The sequence below is a fragment of the Microtus ochrogaster genome, chromosome 1 (genome assembly GCF_000317375.1).
Source record: "Microtus ochrogaster isolate Prairie Vole_2 chromosome 1, MicOch1.0, whole genome shotgun sequence".
Lineage (NCBI taxonomy): Eukaryota > Metazoa > Chordata > Mammalia > Rodentia > Cricetidae > Microtus > Microtus ochrogaster.
Window position 1 is genome coordinate 4,129,372 of NC_022009.1, and position 8,208 is coordinate 4,137,579.

Sequence of the window (8,208 nt, forward strand, 5' to 3'; positions counted from 1 at the left end):
GGTCTGGTGCCCTCTTCTGGCCTGCAGGCATACACACAGACAGAATATTGTATACATAATAAACAATTAAATAAATAAATAAATATTAAAAAAAGTAATTACTAAAGCAATTAGATCAAAGGATATCATTCTTTTTCTCAAAAAGTGAATAAGCAACTTGAAAATTCATATACAAAAAAATCCCACTTTATCTAACAATTTATTATAAGGAGAGAATAGAGAATTATTTTTTTTCTTTATTTTCTTCCTGTTTTTGTTGTTTTTGAGGGAGTGTTTCTCTGTGTGTCTGGGACTTGTTCTGTAGAACGAGCCAGCCTCAAACTCAGATTCTGCCTTCTAGGGCTTGGGACTAAAGGTCTGCATCACCACACCCTGCTAGTCAAAGTATTTTCAACAGCTGACAAATCTATCTTGTAAGTCTGGCCCTGTGACAGAAAAGCCGTTGTAATTTTCTCACAAATGTTTGCTCAACAACTATGTATTAATATGCTTTATTCATTAATGTATCTATTTTAGCATTGCTAGAGATTGAACCTAGGGCCTCAGGCATGCTAGGCATATAAGCATGGAGCTACAGCCCTAGAGGGGTTAGTAATATCCACTAACAATACCAGTGAAAAGACACTCTCAGAAAGAAAAACGAAGACTGTACAGTCACAGGGGAAACTGGCAGAGTCTGGTCAAGGTGACCTAACCTCATCATCTGCCTGATGAACGGCCTCAAATAAAAATTGCAAGTAAGCTGAAAACAAGCCCAATCTATACCAACAGAAAGACATTTCCAGGACGGATAAAAGTTGGCCAGAAACACAGGCCCAAAGTCCTAGCTAAATATTTACACAGCAGAAGGATCTTAAGTCCCAGGCCTCAAAGGGGGTTACAGAGTCAGGTCAACAACAGATCCTAAACTTTCCAAAAAAAAAGGTAAAACAGGAGGCTACAGGGCAGTGACAGATGCTAGCAGCCTGCCTGGCCTGGAGGGCGCTAGGTTCAAACACTTAACTTGCAGTAACAATGAACAAACCACAAGTCAAGGTGACGGTAGGCTGACTTGTGCACCTTGAAATAGTGGTGGCAAAAAGAAAACAACGCCACCCGGAAGTTCAGAAGCAGGTCCAGGACAGGGCAGATATGCTAATGGTCCCCAAGATGCTACTGACCTGCTAGTGAATCAACCCCAAGCTCGAGCCCTAAGAGAGCTAGCTCCAGCGTGCACATTTCCGAAGCTTCCCCCCCAGAAGAGATTCCCCAGTGGACCCCTGCAGTAGCATTTCTGCCCAAACTGTTGCCCGCTTGAGAAGATGTCTGTTTAATTTTTGTATTAGCACGATACCAAAAGAAATGTTTGTGTGGATAAAACGAGCGTATTCGAAAGACAAATCTTGCGGGGACATCCTAATTGGCAGGGCCGTGCTCTCCCCGTGACAGCTCATTTATAAAACTCAATTCAATGTACCCAGCAACAAAAACGACTTTAAATTTTTCCAGCATTAAAAGGACTTATAGCCACGTTTTAAAGAAAAAAAAAAAAAAAGAAGGCATGCGCTTAGGAGAATAAACACTTAAGAAACCCGTAAAACAACAACAAAAACAAAATAGGTCGGCCCTGAAAACACACACACACACAGGTAACATTACAGGGACTCAGCAGGTTACATTTAGGGATATAAAAGCATATACATATATGTTGCAACTGCGACTGGCGAGAAAGGAACCACTTAATTTCAAGGAGAGTAGGGAGGTGCGTAAAGGAGAGTTTTCGGGGGAGAAAGGGGAAACGAGAAATGCAATTAAATTAAAACCTCAAAAATACAAACAAGCGGGGCGGTGGCGGCGCACGCTTTAAATCCCAGGACTCGGGAAGGCAGAGGCAGGCGGGTCTCTGAGTTCAAGGTCAGGCTGGCCCTTGGAGTGGGTTCCAGGACGGCCAGGGCTACAGAGAAACCCCGTCCCGAAACAGCAAACCCGAAACAAAACAACGACAACCGGTGCACCCGACCGTAGGCAGTCCTACCCTTTAAGGCCAGGACGAGGGGCTTCCCTTCCTCAGTTTTTCTCACATCTACGCCTGCAGCAAGCACGGAATTTAATGCTAAGTCAGCAGCACAAGCGGCCCGCAGACGACGAGACGGCCTCCCGGCTACTCCTGCGTTTCGAACCCACGTCCACAGCAGCGAGGGCGGCGCGGCTGTGCGAACCCTGCGTGATCGTGGCCTCGGCGGGGGCGGAGAGGGGACGGCGGGGGCCCAGCCGACCTACCTGGGCGAAGGCAGCAGCACCAGGCCGTGGCGACCGCTCGGCCCCGAGCCCAGGGAGGAAGCCCCGGCAGGGGCGACACGCGTGACCGCAGGGACACGGACGCGTGCGAACTACGCTGCCCTGCGGGGCTCGCTTCCGCGGCGCAGACAGCAGCAGCGCTGGAATTCAAATCCGAAAGCCCGGCCCTCGGCGCCCGGGATTGGCGCGTTCTGGAGTGACGTCAGCGAGCGTCTTCCGTGCCTCCAGGATCCCGAGGCGCACGCCGGTGTCGCCGGGATTGGGCGGTGTGAGCGGACGGCGAGTGGCCCGGGTGGCGCCGGGTGACACGTGCAGTTTGTTTCTCTCCACAGAGGGAGGCCGCCCAGGAGCGCCTCGCCACTCCTCCCGTGATGCTCTGCGTGGGAAAGGCCGGCGACAGTTGAAGCCTGAGTTCTGTCAGAGCGGCGGAGTTGACTAAGTTTGACCCTTCCCGGCCACACTCGTGAGGCTCGGGCTGCGCTCGCCAGAGGAGCTTCCCTTCTCCCTCAAGTCCGCTTCTGAGGAGAAAAGATGCTTAGTGATTTTGAAGGAGTTTCTCTTTCAATTCACCATTCAGGTTTTGTTTTTTTTTTCCAAGAAAAAAAAATTGTTCCCCGGAAGTAGACTGAACAAAGTTTTTTTTAAAATATTTATTTATTTATTATGTATACAATATTCTGTCTGTGTGTATGCCTGTCGGCCAGAAGAAACAGAGATATGTGACCTCTGGGTTAGGCACTGTCTCTGGTATGAAAAACTGGCACCACCAAAAGGGAGGCATGGGACATCAGTATACACTGCCTGGAGGTACCAGGACAGACAGTGGACAAAGGCACAAACACCATCTAACTAATGAGCTCCAATAATGGAGGTTATAAAGTATGGTAGTCAGTATCTGAGTTTTACTTAACCCTTGAGATAGTGTGAAAAGCTTTCTGCTGTCTCCTAAATTCTCAGCCTAAGAACAAATTAATCCTAACTTATTAGTCTTCTAGTATTACTAGAAGTCCCTTTTCTGACTTTTGCTAAAGACATCTGCTTTCTTGCAGTTAGTGACTTTCACTGTAATCTACTCTGAAACATATTTTATGATTGCTGCCTAGTTACCCATTGACATTAAAACTCACTCCCCTCCTTAGGGTCAGGGTAAGATCGTAAACATTCCTTTGATCATACCTAATGCTTGGTGCCCTAACTATAAAAGATGGGTTCAGAAACCAGCCATTTGCCACAGCCTGACAAATACCATCTCTGGCTGTGGTCTCAGCTAGCTTTGTCTCCTTGTGCTTTGTGATAGTACTTTTAGGAGCATGGCTAGAGTAAGTCGAGTAAGGGATACCTGGATAATTGGTAAAATATGATCTCTGGGTACGCCTGAGAAGGCCCTTTAAAACTCAGTTTACCTTTTTCCTTCAAAACTGGGAATTGAACTTAGGCATTGTATAGGCTAGCAAGTGCTCTGTCCCTGAGCCCACTCCTACCCTCTTAACACAAACAAACAAACAAAACTTTATTTTGGAACATTATCTCTCTAAATTCCACAGACTGACCTTCAACTTGCAAGCCATTGCCCTCACACCAAGAGGAGTTGCTTGGTTGAGAGACCCAGTAAAGGAGACTCATGCTTATTCAGTGGAGGTGGGGACTAAGCAATTGGTTGAAGGGCCAAAGGGAACGAAAGAACAGAGTGGAGGAAATGTTGTAATAGGAGCGGTGGGGCTGCGTCCCCAGCACCCCGGCCGCCTGGCTAGCTTATGCCCCGAAATAACAACACACAAGCTGTATTCATTCAAATACTGCTTGGCCCATTAGCTCTAGCCCTTACTGGCTAATTCTGATATCCTGATCAACCCATCTCTAATAAACTGTGTAGCACCGGTCTTACCAGGAAAGATTCAGCATGTCTGACCTGGCGGCTTGCTTCATCGTGTCGTGTCTGCCCGGGAGAGGGGAGCATGGCCTCTTTCTGAGGCATCTGCCCCAGAGAGGAGAGCTATCCAGTCTGAGCTCACTTCCTCTTCCTCCCAGCATTCTGTTCTGTTTACTCCACCCACCTATGTTTTAACCTATGAGGCCAAGCAGTTTCTTTATTATAATTAACCAATGACCTTCCTCCATCATTGAAAGATGGACATTCATTTCCTCCTCCATTCCTGTAGCTAAGACAGACACCCTTGCCTGTCTTGGAACAACAGAACTCCAAATTCTCTGACTTCTGCACACAAGTACTGATAGAAGTACTTCCCAGTTCTCGGGTTTGCAGCTTCAGAGAAAAGTTACACACTGGGTTTCCTGGTTGTGAGGTCTTTGGCTTTCTAGAAGCCTACTATGGGAGCTTCACAACCTTAATGGTTGAATGGACCAGTTAAAATTCCCCTAATAATCCTTCTCCCATCATTATTCTACCTACCTACCATCTATCTATTCAGTTGGTTAATTTTCCTAGAGACATTCACTAATACGGATGTTGGTGATAGGAGTGACTCTAGAGAAATGGAATCTTAATGATAACATTTCTTTATTGTTTTGTGGTTTCCAGAATGGGTTTCACAACAACGTTTGACTTAAAAAATGCTAACAGCTCTGCTTTGAAAGGTCCAGATAGTATTGATGGTGTATGGCTTGGACTATTTATGGAGATAGATGAATTGTCTGTACTGGAAATTTTTAAGCAGCTGCTGGTAAGGAACTCAGTGACATTATGACCATTCTGAACTTTTGTGAAAACTGGGGAATAGAACAATGTCAGTTTCACGATGCTGCTGTGGCTGGCCAAAGTGATGAAAGAAAAAGATGAGCTGGAAGATTCCATTCCCAGTTCAAGCTCCACATACAGAATTTAAGAGTTTCAGAATACCCTTAAACATAATAATCTCTCAGAATCTCATTATAGTCACAGGGTTACATTTTTGTATGTGCTTGGTGACCTCAAAGTACAGACACTCTTCTCACTCTCCTTTGGCTCTGACATTCCTTGTCATGCCATCCTGCAATGGGGTGCTTGGTGCATCCCCTGCGATTCTGAGTCATTATCAGACAGAGCTCTTCTGTTGTTCTGCTCTGCCCAATCTCAGCCTGCACCAGGGGCTCTGCTCTGTCTAATAGCTTAAGAGTCTCAGTATTCAGGAAGGGAAGCTAAAGAAACAAAAGGCTTGACAAGAAGCTTCCATTATCTTGTTTCGGGGATCTTCTGTAGTACAAGAAAAAACATATATATTTAGTGTCTCTTCCTTCTCTTAAAAGGGACACCAGTGTAGTCAAATTAGGGCTCTACCCTTATGGTTCCATTTATCCTTAATTGCCATATTAAAGGTTCTGTTTATAAATACAGTCACACGTGGGTACTGTAGAAAAAGATGATTCTAAATCAAGGCATCTGCCTATAGTATTTTGTTACAATAGTCCCAGTAATATAGGGCTTCTACATATGAGCTGTAAATGGGAGATGGCCATAACTCAGTTCTCAGACTGCCTGAGACCTAACAGCTGGAAAGTAAGGTTCCAGGAGATTCTCTTGTCTTGTCCTCTCGTCTTGCCATTAGAGGGCCGAGACTGCAGATGCTAACCACAGTAAGCTTTGAAGCTGGGTTCCACCGGTTTAGGTTGCGGGGCCTGTGCAGCCCTCACTTGTACTCACTGAGCCATTTCTCCTGCCTGACCCTGACTTCATGATCCCCCTGTCACTACCTCTTGGATGCTGGGGTCTCCATCTCTGGCTGTTTTCTTAATGACTGTCATTTTGATCAGAGTGTTACAGAATCTCAGGGCGGTAGTTCTGATTTGCATTTGTGTGTTTGTTCTTTTTCCTGCTCCTACGATAAATACCATGGCAAAAGTCACTTAAGGGAGAAAGGGCTCATTTTAGCTTACAGTTCAAGGGAAGTTCATCATGGTCAAGAAAGCATAGCATTTTACGGGTCCATTGACAGTAGTGTGTCTGAATGTCTCTGTGATTGTTAACATTAGTGTCAACTTGACAAAGTTCAGAGTCACCTGGGAAGGGAGTCTCAATGAGGAATTGCCTAGATTGGGTTGGCCTATGGGAATGCAGTAAGGATCCTCTTGAATATGTTAAATAATATAAGAAGACCTATCGTAATTCTGGGTGGACTTGGACTGTATAAAATAAAGAGAGTGGCCGGGCGATGGTGGGGCACGCCTTTGATCCCAGCACTCGGGAGGCAGAGGCAGGCGGATCTCTGTGAGTTCGAGACCAGCCTGGTCTACAGAACTAGTTCCAGGACAGGCTCTAAAGCCACAGAGAAACCCTGTCTCGAAAAACCAAAAATAAATAAATAAATAAAGAGAGTAAGTTGGGCTCAGATACTAGTTGCTCTATTCTGTATTAAAAAGACATTTATCAGCTTTTCATCCTGTAAGCAACAAACATTATGATACTTCTACAATTCATATACTGGGTCATATAAAGACTGAAAACTTTAAATGGGATCCAAAGTAAGAGAGAACTCAGAAATAGGTGTGGGATAAGGTGCAGGTGACCTTACCACTTGACTTGTGCAATGTTTAGAGTATCATATATGATACTAGAGCTTTTATTTTTGTGAGACAAGACGCTGTGTAGACTTTGTGGCTTGAATGAAGCTGCTTTTGACATCAGTCTGTACAGTGGGCAGCTCTATAACTAAGCTTAATGGCTTCTGTCTTTCTGGTGGGACGTTCCACGGACCCACAGACGTAAGAGGGAAAGGCACCAATGAAGTCTCAAGTGCCACCGTGTCAGGAAGCTGGGCCATTTTCAATAGAGAGTTGCATGTTTCGTTGTTGTTTTTTTCTTTTTTTCTCTTGTTGTTTCCGAGCCCCAGGGAAGACAGGAGGCCTTGCCATGAAGCCTCAAGTGACTGTGTATAAGAAATCTCATTCTGAAATAATCCTGTCAGAATCCTTGCCTGGAAACGTTAGGCAGCTCAGTACATATTGTGCACGGCGAGGTGCACTGGTACTTTTGGGAGTCAATACAAGCACGATCAGACAGCACAGCCCAGCCTTTTCTCTCTGCACAAATGCGTTCACACCTTGCTTTTGCTGGCATGTTTTTCCCAACCAACCTCAGCTTCTGGCTCATTATATTTTAAAGCCATTAACCTTTCAAATAATTTTTATGGAATCTACTCCCTTGCCTTTTTTGAGAGTTATTGCCCATAACTTTGTCAATTTCTCTTCTTTTGCAAGCAGGAATCTCATTCAGTGTTAGATTAGTGACCATTCTGACCCAAGAACTGTACATCATCGCCAGAGTTCTCAATGCTGCCTTTATAATTTGTTTCTTGAGATATAGGATGTCTCACAAGACTTAGCTACTTTAGACTTTTACCGCTATGGTGATTAAAAGTTCAAACTAAGCAAGGCTTATTAAAGGGAATACTCTGCTAGGAGGGAAAATTGTTTAGAAATTTTAAAAAACTGTTTTAAAGGAGACAGAATCTGACTCTCGTTGGCTCAAGTTGGCCTCAAACTTACTACATTGCTCAGGCTGGCCTGAACTTGTAATGCTTATGCTTCATCTTCCAGAGTACTGGAATTGTAGCTATGTACCAATACCTGGTTAGTATTGTGTGTGTGTGTGCGTGTGTGTGTGTGTGTGTGTGCGTGTGTGTGTGTGTTAGTCAAGGTTGTCTAGAGGAACAGGACTTATAGAATGAATATTGTAGTGGTATTCCATTTTTATTTTAATAAATAAAACCTGCCTGAATAATAAATAATAATAAATAATAAAATAGCCACACTGGCCAGCCTTACAGACCAGGCCGCGATAACACACATTTTCAATCTCAGTAGCCATACTAGTTGCCATAGAAACCGGGCGGTGCATGCCTTTAATCCCAGAGATGCACGCCTTGAATCTGAGCCCTGGAGGATTATAAAAGGGAGGAGACAGCTCTCACACAGACTCACTCTGAGGCTTCCTGGAGG

The 8,208-nt window shown here is 44.9% G+C and overlaps 1 protein-coding gene across 1 annotated transcript in view; it reads right to left on the reverse strand.

Annotated features, from left to right (window-relative positions):
• Mis18bp1 (MIS18 binding protein 1) overlaps positions 1 to 2,163 on the reverse strand; it is a 37,817-nt gene extending 35,654 nt beyond the window's left edge. The window contains exon 1 of the mRNA XM_013355200.2: positions 2,015 to 2,163. The gene's annotated coding sequence lies outside the window, so the exon portion shown is untranslated. The remainder of the gene's footprint in view (positions 1 to 2,014) is intronic.
• Between the last annotated feature and the right edge of the window lie 6,045 nt (positions 2,164 to 8,208).